Raw genomic sequence first — 10,039 nt, forward strand, 5'->3', positions numbered from 1 at the left:
ATAAAATAATAGAAAACACCAGGCATGCCTATTAGCTTTGAAAAATAGAAGGCACAGACACAGCAAACAAAAGCTGGAATATGTGCCTATGTGCAAGGCCTCCGGAGGAAAAGGCATGGAGGACTGCCGGCAATCAAATGAGGTTCAGAAAAGATCTGATAGAATTTGTGCTCATGGGAGGAGGGGAAGGAAACCTATATTGAGGGTACTTGTATTTTACCCAGGAAAAAATTATATTTTACTCCTTCCCACTTCTTCATTCCTCCTAAGCCTGTGTGCATTCATACCCTTTGACCTGTGAGATTATATGTTGAATAAAAATTGGTATAAGATTTCAGTTCCACTGTCCTTTTCTCTTGCAGTGTCCTCCTTATATTCAAGAAGTGCTTTCTCCGGAGCAGAAGCTTGCATATGCAGTCCCTGTATGGGTTTTCCTCTGCTGGAGAGATTTACTCCTTTGCTGGTTACACAGAAGGCTAGCAACTGAGACAAGAGTGGGATTTTATCCTCTTTCACTTTTATTGTTTCTTTTATATTATTGGTTTTTTTACAGTACAGGAAAGCACAAACCGATTTGTTTATAAATGCATGAGTTTTTTATTATTGTTTTTATTTTAAATTCATTTTGTGGAGGTTCACAAATTTTGTATGAGGATATTTTTATGGCCAGAGAGAACCCCTGGATTTTATAGTGTAAATGATGACATGAATAGGTAGAGAAGCAGGCACCACAACATGAAAAGACTGAATAAAAAAGCTATGAAGACTGCATTCATAAAACAAAATGAGACAATAAACCAAAAGGAGGCATTCTCAGAAGTTAGCTATTTGATTTCTGTTGGTATCAGCTCCCACAAATCAGCCAAAAAATATAGACAGATGTAATCTTCTGCTGTATAAGGTTTGTCAGATCATAAATATAAGTACTAGCACCCCCTTTAGAACTGCTGGGTTTACTTTAGGGACCTGAAAAAAAAAAAAAAAAAAAAAAAAAAAAAAAAAATCCTTCCATCCTTCCTGAGAAATATTTTAAAAAGAAGCAATTTGCTAATATAGAAAAACTAGTAATAATCACTTTGTTTCTCAGTCACCTGGGTAACTCCAGTGAATTTTGCTTTAATCCAGTAACAAAAATCCCTGTTCTGAGAGGGGGAGAGACCTGAGACTGGAGATGAAATGGAATCTGCTGTATGATTTTGACACGGACCACTGCAGTTTGTCCAAGCACAAAGTTCAAAACTAGATGTCAGGTTTTAATTCATCATTTGCTAGTGACATAGACCACGATGCATCTTTGGATCAAGATCGAATGCTCCTCAAGTTCTGAAATGTTCAGAACAGCAGTTGAAAAATATCCCATTTCTGCTGCTTGAAGTTGTACCACGCAATCAAAAATAAATAAATAATAAATAATAATAATAAAAACTTTTAAAATGATTACTTCAATGCCTGTCACATTAGCAAGATTTAAAGACAGATGCGTGCCGTGATTCCACAGTTTTTTGTTAAGGTATTTCTTCTTCTATTTTTCTTTTCCTTTCTTAGTGGTTAGGCCACAGAAAAAGAAACTAGCTAGAGACATTATTGCATATGTAGTGACATAAAAGTATCTTCTCTGTGCATTTATTTTCTGTATTAACCCAAATTGTTTAGAACAACAAATAAGCTTCACAGGGCAGCTTGAAGATAAGTGGAAACCGGGTGATAGGTAGCCTGTCTGTAGGACACCGTGGTGTCTCTGGTTTCCACAGATTGCCAGCACATAAAACAGCATACAGTCCCATGGCAGGTAATGTCAGTGTGATGAACCAGATTCAGATCACCATATGGTAAGAAAGAACAGGGTTTTCTAGCCAACCAAGACACCACGGAAACTGAGATGAGTGGCAGGCCTGAATGTAGCATACTCTGGAGGTGTGATACGCTCCTCCAGACATGGGTAGCTGCATTCCTCTGTTGTGTTCTGGTTCTCATGTGGAGATCTGCACAAAGCACAGATTGTCACACTCTTGAAAGCTGAATGTTTGCATTTTTGTCTGAAAACAGAAACATCCAAGTCATGGATGCATCTGAATTCTCTGACTATATGGGGATAGAGGATTTGACTGTACAGGGTGTGGCAAGAACAACCTGGCAAATGGCATTTTTATTTGTCTAAGCCCCTAGGTTAGACTGGCAAAGCCATCATTCGGTCCAGGGGAAAAGCTGCTGTTTGGCCTTAAAAGCAAAAAACATGCTTTGTAGGTCACAAAACTTCATAATTGAGAGTTCAGACGTCACCTACGATCAAAACATCTTCTCTGTTCATTCTGATTACAAGACAAGTCTTCTTCTGATTACAGGTCCTATCACATTGTGACAGGAAAAGTTGTTATAATAAAAAGTGTACTGTTATCTAGGATGTTTTCATGCATCCCTTCTACCACCGCAAGCCGCTCAGATCTTCACATCAGCAGATCAAACCTGAGAAGACAGTATGGCTATCTTTCTCCTGGACTGCAATTATTAATTACATCTGCATGCATAACACTGAAGAGATAATTATCACTGTAAAAATTAGGTCTTTTGTATTTAATCCAGTCAATGAATATGATATACAGATATACAGGTGAATTAGCCAGCACATATAGTATTGTAATAGGAGGAAGAATGCAATGGGAGGTCTCTACACTATTTAAATCATTTCCTTATCTGCAGCCCCTCTGACATAATTAAGATTTGTTGGACAATTTATAACTAATATTCAGTCTGGATGAACATAACTTATTAATTAAGTCTTCCCATCAGATAAGCTGTCTTCTGTGGTCTGTACCACATCAGGATCACAGCATTGTTCCCCAGCATAGGCTGCTAGATGTAGGCATCCAACTACTGCCTTTATTCAAAACAATTACTTTACGTACCAGAGAGTAAAGAAAGAATTGTGTTTTCCCCTTTAGCTGTAGCCAACAATATCAAGAGAGATCAAAGCAAAGCTTTTCCCCAGATGTCACACTCCGTTTCCACTTCTTTTCCCCTTGTTTGCTTTGATTGATGCTGCAAGCTAAGGAAAAGAGCCTTGTTTTTGCTGAGCTGATTTTATTTCTCAAATTTGAGCTAGTAGAGATGTGAAGACTAGGTGTCACAGAAAGCCAAAGGGGCTGAAATCAAATGAAGGATATCAGCATCGAGTAAACCCCAGAGCCCTATGGGAATGAGAAAATCACTGATATCTCCAAGGTCAGCCACCCACACTGCAGTAGTCTGGTAAATACCCAAAGAGATGAGTTATGTCTGATAACCCTACAGTAAACTGCAGGTATAAACACCGTATCGTGTGCTCCCTCCTGGTCAGGATTTGGAGTGCAGCAGTGCTCAGGTCCACTGCTAACCCTGCAGCACCTGGCCTGAAAACATGGTAAGAGAAGGATTCCTTGGAGCGGACCCCAAAAGAGGAGGGCACCAAGGAGCCACCAAGCACGCACTTTCCTAAGGTATCCAAGTCCATGTATTCTAAGGTGCCATTAAATCAATTTTCACAGGGTCTTATGTGAAATTATAATCATCTTCATTGTGGAACTTCTTCCCCTTGCCTCCCCTGACTTCCTCACTTGAGTTACTTGAGTTTTCAAGGTGAAAACCATCCCTCCTTGATGGCAAACTCCGGTAGCTGTTTTTTATGGGAAATAAAAATAGGACATGAAACATCCTATTTCATGCTTTTAAATTTTGGCTGGACGAGGCAGCAACCTACTGTTAATTAATGCACATCTCCAGGGATTGCTGATAATCTGGGTTCATGCCTCTTCCCAGATGAGAAGATGCTGGCCTGTGCTCCTCATGGTCCCAGCATTACTCCAACACAGCTTCCTCCAGGGGACTCCTCCTGAGGTCTGTCTCAGGACACTGAGATTCACAGCTGCTCAGGGGAAGGACAGGCAGAGCTCAGTGCACATGTTTCTTGTGGAGCCCATTATATGAGGCTGTTGGTGATGTAGCAGTGCAGGACACTGATACCTCTTGAAAACAGTAATTTTCCCATATTGACAGCACCTGGAATGGGTGCAAGAGCAACCACCATATAATGTAAAATGTAATCTTAATATCAGTTAATTAGGAAAAAAACACATTAGCATGCAAGAATCCAATTTACCTTATGTGCTACCTGGTGATTGAAGGGCAAGAAAAGGGTAAATGTGCATTAGATCATAAAAATGATGATAGTTTGCCCTAATAAAATGCATTACTGTCATCAGAACCACTTGATATATTTACAACCAAATCTCCATTGTCCCTTTGCATCTGCTGTGATTTAATTACGATGGTAGCAGCAGTCTGTTAATATTGTTTTGAGCTGGCTTAATTTGCCTTCCGTAATTTAGGCAAATTACAGGAGGTGAGAAGGGCTGAATGAGTAACCTTATTAGCAGAGAGACCTTCTTCAGGATGCAGACTGAATGAAGGGTAAAGAAAAAAAAGAAAAAGAAAACAAAAAGAAGAAAACAAAAAAAAAAGGAAGAAAAAAAAAAAAAAGCAACAACCAAAGCTAAATAGTTCTGGAGGAAACCTGCCCTTTCAGATCCCTACTCTTATCTTTTAAAAGTTAATTTAATTTAACCCGGGTTAGGGTACATGTTTTGATTAGGTTTGTTTATTTGTTTTAAACTGGGGAGGGATTTCAGGTCTGTGTTTTGTTGTCACTATAATAAATGAACCTTGCTCAGTGGCCGTTATTTGTCTTTATGGTATTGTAGACCATCATTCCAAAAAAGAAAAGACTCCTGTTTCTCTGTTTCTGAAAATTATTATATCCAAGCTATAGCTTTTCCCATTGGGAGGGAGAGGGGGGAGAGAGAGACTTTCTCTGGAAGTTGTTTCTTGTGTCTCTGTCACTGGTGTAAAAGCAAAGTGCTCTCATTAAAATGTGTGAAATAACCATGGCATAAAATTAATATAGGAGGAGATTTGGACTCATGCTTTTTTAATAGAACCTGGAGTATCAAAACTGTCTCTGGTACATCAAGAGCTGCATTCATGTAATTCATGGAAGGATGGGGTCTAATGCACTCTGATTATTCCTTTATCAATTTTCACTGGCAGCACTGCTCTATACTATTGAATAAGTTATTATGCTCTGATTGATTTTTTTTTTCTTTAGGCACGCAATTTATATTTGAGGCAATTCCTGTAAAAGAAAGGAAAATGTCACAAAACATGAACCCAAACTTCTCAAAGAGAAAAGTTATTTGGGTAATTCCCGTGGAAGAAAAATCTGTCGTAATTTGTTCCACACTTGACACTTACATAATGACTGGGGCGTATTTTTCAGTATAGCGGGCTGAATTTTACTTCTTTCTGTCCTTGTTTTCTCTGTTCACCTCATAGCAGGGATTGACGATGGCTGCTCTCAATCAAAACACACTGAAGGTTGTAACAATCTCTCCATGACTTTGATATCAGACCAAGCTGAGGCTTGCTTGGCTTCTAAGACCATTGGTTTCTATTTTCTTAGATTTCAGCACAAGGTAGCCAAATGTGCTTTAAAATTACTAGAACCTCCTCTCAGTGCATATAGGTTTATTTGGGGCAGGCAATCGAATATGAACATTTTAACCAAAACCCAAGGGCAAATATTTTAAAACTGCATGTTTGAGCCTGTGTTTTGGCAGCCCTCCACTGCTATCCCAGAATTCCTTAGACTATTGCCAACTTTCTCTCCACCTGTGTCTCATCTCTGATTTTAGGTAGATGTAGATTTAATTCTAGCACTCCTATAGCTAATTGGCTTGTTGGCCTGCCAAAATGAAGGCTGGGAGGAGGCTTGACAGCTCACCCCAAAGGAGGCAATCACCAGGGTGTGAAATGAGATAGATAGCACTATTGTCCTGAGAATAAATGAATCACAGGAAAACAAGAAAGTGGTCAAGACAGCCCTGAGCTTAGCGGTGATGACATTTTCTGTCTTTGTTGCTGTCACTATAGAGGAATTTGAAGTACTGAGAGTGTTATACTGTGGAAGAGCCTTGCTATAAGAACATGGTAATAAATAGAAAAAAAGCATGAAAAGTAATGGAAATATCTGTGAACATCTAGAAGACAATGAAATGGCAGGTAACTATGGATTTGGATTTGACATGTCACTTCAGAGTAGTCTGGTTCTTTCTGTGAATGACCAAGAGGACTGGGCTGAGGAGTAAGCAGCAGACACCATGTATCCTGACTTTTCAAGGCTTTTTTCAATGCTGCCCTGTACAACAAAAAGTAGTTAGGGAAGCATGCTCCTCAAGTCCTTCCAGTGTTGGCCTCAGAAAATGCTAACTAACATGCAGGAAACTACCTCACTGCTCAACTGGGAGGAAGTATTGTGTTCCCACCACCCCATCCTTTCCCCTGGAATCACATCATTTTTCTCTCATGTCCCTATGTTACAGGGAATGCTATTCCCAAAGACTTCAGAAGTACATTGCACATCTCCATTCCCTCATCTACATTGTCTTAGAATAGGTTTATGACTCTTCGCAAAGGATAAGTTTCTTTATCAGCTCCAGAAGGCTCCGGGACTCCCTGCTGATGTTGTTGTTGCCTTTTTCTCCCTGTTCAATTTTTTTTTCTTCCCTATGCCAGAGATTTTTCTTTCCTATGCTAGTTTCCCAAGATATACTGTATGGTGTTTGAGAATAAAGTGTTCTGGGAGTCACACTGTGGAGTTGTATTCTCAGATCTTCATTTTATGAACAGGGAAAAATATTTTTGTCTGTGTCCTTGTTTCCTAGTGTCTAAGCAAGAAATAGTAATATTTTATTTGGCAAGGGTGTGGGTTTGGTTTTGGTTAGTAAAAGAGGCATTTGTCAATTTAAAGCCAAGAAATGGTAGACATCGCTCCCCCTTTTCCTTTTTCACACATAATGCACAGCCCTAGGAAAACAGTTTTAGTTCAAGATTTCCTCATTGGAAAGCCATCAAACCAGATATGCTCTAGAAAATAAACTTTGGCCACTTCAGAAATCTTTTTGTTCACTCCCAGCAATAAATTTCATTGGCAAATCCTTTTACCCACTGGCTTTTACACTTTTTTCTTAAACATGCTTAGTTTAATTTTGCTTCAAACCTTTGCTTAGCTGAGGAAAAAATGTCTTGTTTGGACAAATACAAATATTCAAGGAAATTTCAAGTCTATCATAAGCACAGTGATACTAAGGAAGTCAATAAAACATATTTTTATATGACTCTATCAGGGAGTGTAGCAATATGGCAAGGAGTAATGGCTTTAAACAAAAAGTGGGTAGATTTAGATTAGATACAAGGAAGAAATTCTTTATTCAGAGGGTGGTGAGGCACTGGCACAGGTGCCCAGAGAAGCTGTGGATTCCCAAGGCCAGGCTGGATGGGTCTTTGGGCAACCTGGTCTGGTGCGAGGTTTCCCTGCCTATGGCAAGGGGATTGGAGTTGGGTGATCTTTAAGTTCCCTTCCAACCCAAACCATTCTATGATTTTCTATTCAGGTTTTAATATGTGGATAAGGGCAAACCTTAATGCTGCCCTTCATGTAGTCCACATAAAAATCTTTGACACTCTATTAGACTAGAATAGATTAGATATGTTTATTTTATTGGAGCTGCTTTTCTAATATCATGCCACAGTACTCATATCAAATTCTATATTGTGGAAATAGGAGTTTAAGTTCCCTTTAGTTTTCTTTTTGAAGTCCTTATTCTGCTTCCGAGTGGTATTTCACCATAAGACTTCAGAGTCCATTTATTTAGTGGGGTTGCATATTCTCATGATGGACACACATTATTTACTTGACACCAGAGAGGCAAACACAGATATGCTGCATTTAATTAGGAATGAGCCTTTTTTTAATGATTCAGTGCCTACCCTGAATAAATAATCTTGCATATATCATTTGCCTGAAGATGGATGAGCTACCGCACCAATATTAAAGATAGTTAAGAATTGCCCTACAAAGTATAAATCATCCAGTTGCTGTGGGGGATGTCACTTTGTATGACAAAAGTGGGAGCAAAGGAAATTACAAAGGAGATTAATGTCATGTTCTGATGCTCTTGCATAGAAGTTATATATAGTTTGCATCTCTACCGCTTGATCTTTCTCTACCTAAGGTAAATTGCTTTATGAAACATCCAGATGCACGTAATGAACGATTAGATACAGTAAACATTTAAATTAATCTTTCTACTGAGTGTGTCCAGAATCAATACCAGGAGGTAGATTTTTAGCATCTGGAGCAAACTTTCTTACCAATAAGAGGTTTATTTTTTCATTTAATGGAACTCCTCTGAAAGGCAAGTGTCTGCCATCTCATCTGATCACAGCAAATGACCTTCCTCTTTAAAGATAACTTAAGCTTATCGGATTTAAACTCAAAATCCTCTCCTAACAAAGATCACCGATAAACACTGGAGTTGCCTGGAAGGAGAGAGTCTGGTGTGGCAGCCAGTGACACTGCACAACATGCTTTATGAAGACACGACTGTGTTCTGCCTTTGCTTTGAGTTGACCAAAACCCCTTGACCATTTTAGAGTGGCTCCAAGCAGAAGCAGGTCAGGCCCATCATTGTGTTAATGTAGACACACAGCTTTTACAGGTCATCTGCCCTGGGGCCCTGGGGCTCGGAGCACAGACAGATCACTGCACCATCACGCAAGCACGGTCACTTTCTGGATGCAATATAAAACTACAGGGAATGTGTCTGAAGTGATAAAGCCAAGGAAGGCCAAGAAATCTGGCTGGTGTTTGGGATTAAAGTGCTGTCTCAAAAGAAACCATCCCCTAAACTTTGCCTTTGTAATTACAGCTTGCCTCTTAAATATGCAGGAGCTGCACTCCGGCGTGACGTATCATACAATCTGCCAGATGCTACCCTTAGGAGAGAGACAAATCCGTAACACAAAGGGAAGAGTTCATTTTCCAAAACAGTTTTGCTTTTTAGTCCTTAGATACATTTAAATTAAGTTCAGCAAATGCCCATAAAGAACAAACTGAGTCAAAAGCTTGTAAGTCCTCTCTCTAATTCCTTCATGTTGAATTGGTCTGGTCTACTGAGTAAGTCCATTTGTAACAGGACGTGGTCTGATGTGGCAGAAACTGCCTAGAAGGTTGTTTTAAATTGGGAATTATTTTAGAACTAGGATACGGTGGCCTTATCTATCTCAGATCTGCTTGGATCTGTAGTTTAAAATAAATTGGATCATTAGAATGTGTAGTATGGTTAATGCTAATGAGTTGGTTGGTTTAATTACATAAGAAAACAGCTCTAATTATTGGAGAGCTTTTGTTTTGTTTTAAGCCAGGAGTATTGATGCTGTTGATGTTCCCCGTGCTGAATGTCTTCTCATAACAGATTTACTATTTATCAGGTCTGGTGATACAACCTTCAAAACCTGAAAGAGAAGGAAATAAAGCCACACCGAAAAGCTGTGCCTGGTGCTGATTTTCTGAATAAAGACATTTTCTTATCTGTCTTTCTTGTCAGATGGAAAGCAATACCTAAAACTTCTAAGCTCAGAAAAGTCATGGAGATATGAGCTAACACCCTGATCTATTTTGAAGTGGAGAGAGTGTTAAATGTCATTGGAGAGGGTGAAGCCTACTTATCGCAGTGCACCTAAGCTGTTCACTGACCACCTTTTTCATTACATAGTGAAGTTCTTTCGAGTTATAACTTACTAAATTATGATTATTATAAAAGCAAGTAGAAATCATAAACATATTATAAAATTATAACAATGGGCTACCTGATCGTTAGAAGGCACCTTTGTCAGCCACGTGGTGTCCTTCTGATGAAATTCACCAATAGGTGCATCTGCACTGCACCTGACAAACTTTGTAAACCACATCCAAGCCAATGAAGTACTATATCCTGATGAGCCACATCAGTCACACTAATGCTCCCTTAACAGATCAGGACTATGTGAGAAAACATATGGAAGTGCCTAACACAAGGCATGGTTGGGAATCATAGAATGGCTTGGGTTGGAAGGGACCTTAAAGATCATCTAGTTCCAAACCCCCTGCCCTGAACAGAGACACCTTTCA

The 10,039-nt window shown here is 39.2% G+C and overlaps 1 long non-coding RNA gene across 1 annotated transcript; it reads right to left on the reverse strand.

Annotated features, from left to right (window-relative positions):
• Positions 1-3,635: 3,635 nt before the first annotated feature.
• LOC118163234 lies at positions 3,636-9,810 on the reverse strand. The gene is made up of 3 exons (XR_004748934.1): positions 9,739-9,810; positions 8,797-8,865; positions 3,636-4,032 (listed from the first exon to the last, which is right to left on the reverse strand). It is a non-coding gene; the product is annotated as an uncharacterized LOC118163234 (long non-coding RNA).
• Between the last annotated feature and the right edge of the window lie 229 nt (positions 9,811-10,039).

The sequence above is a fragment of the Oxyura jamaicensis genome, chromosome 2 (assembly GCF_011077185.1).
Source record: "Oxyura jamaicensis isolate SHBP4307 breed ruddy duck chromosome 2, BPBGC_Ojam_1.0, whole genome shotgun sequence".
NCBI lineage: Eukaryota > Metazoa > Chordata > Aves > Anseriformes > Anatidae > Oxyura > Oxyura jamaicensis.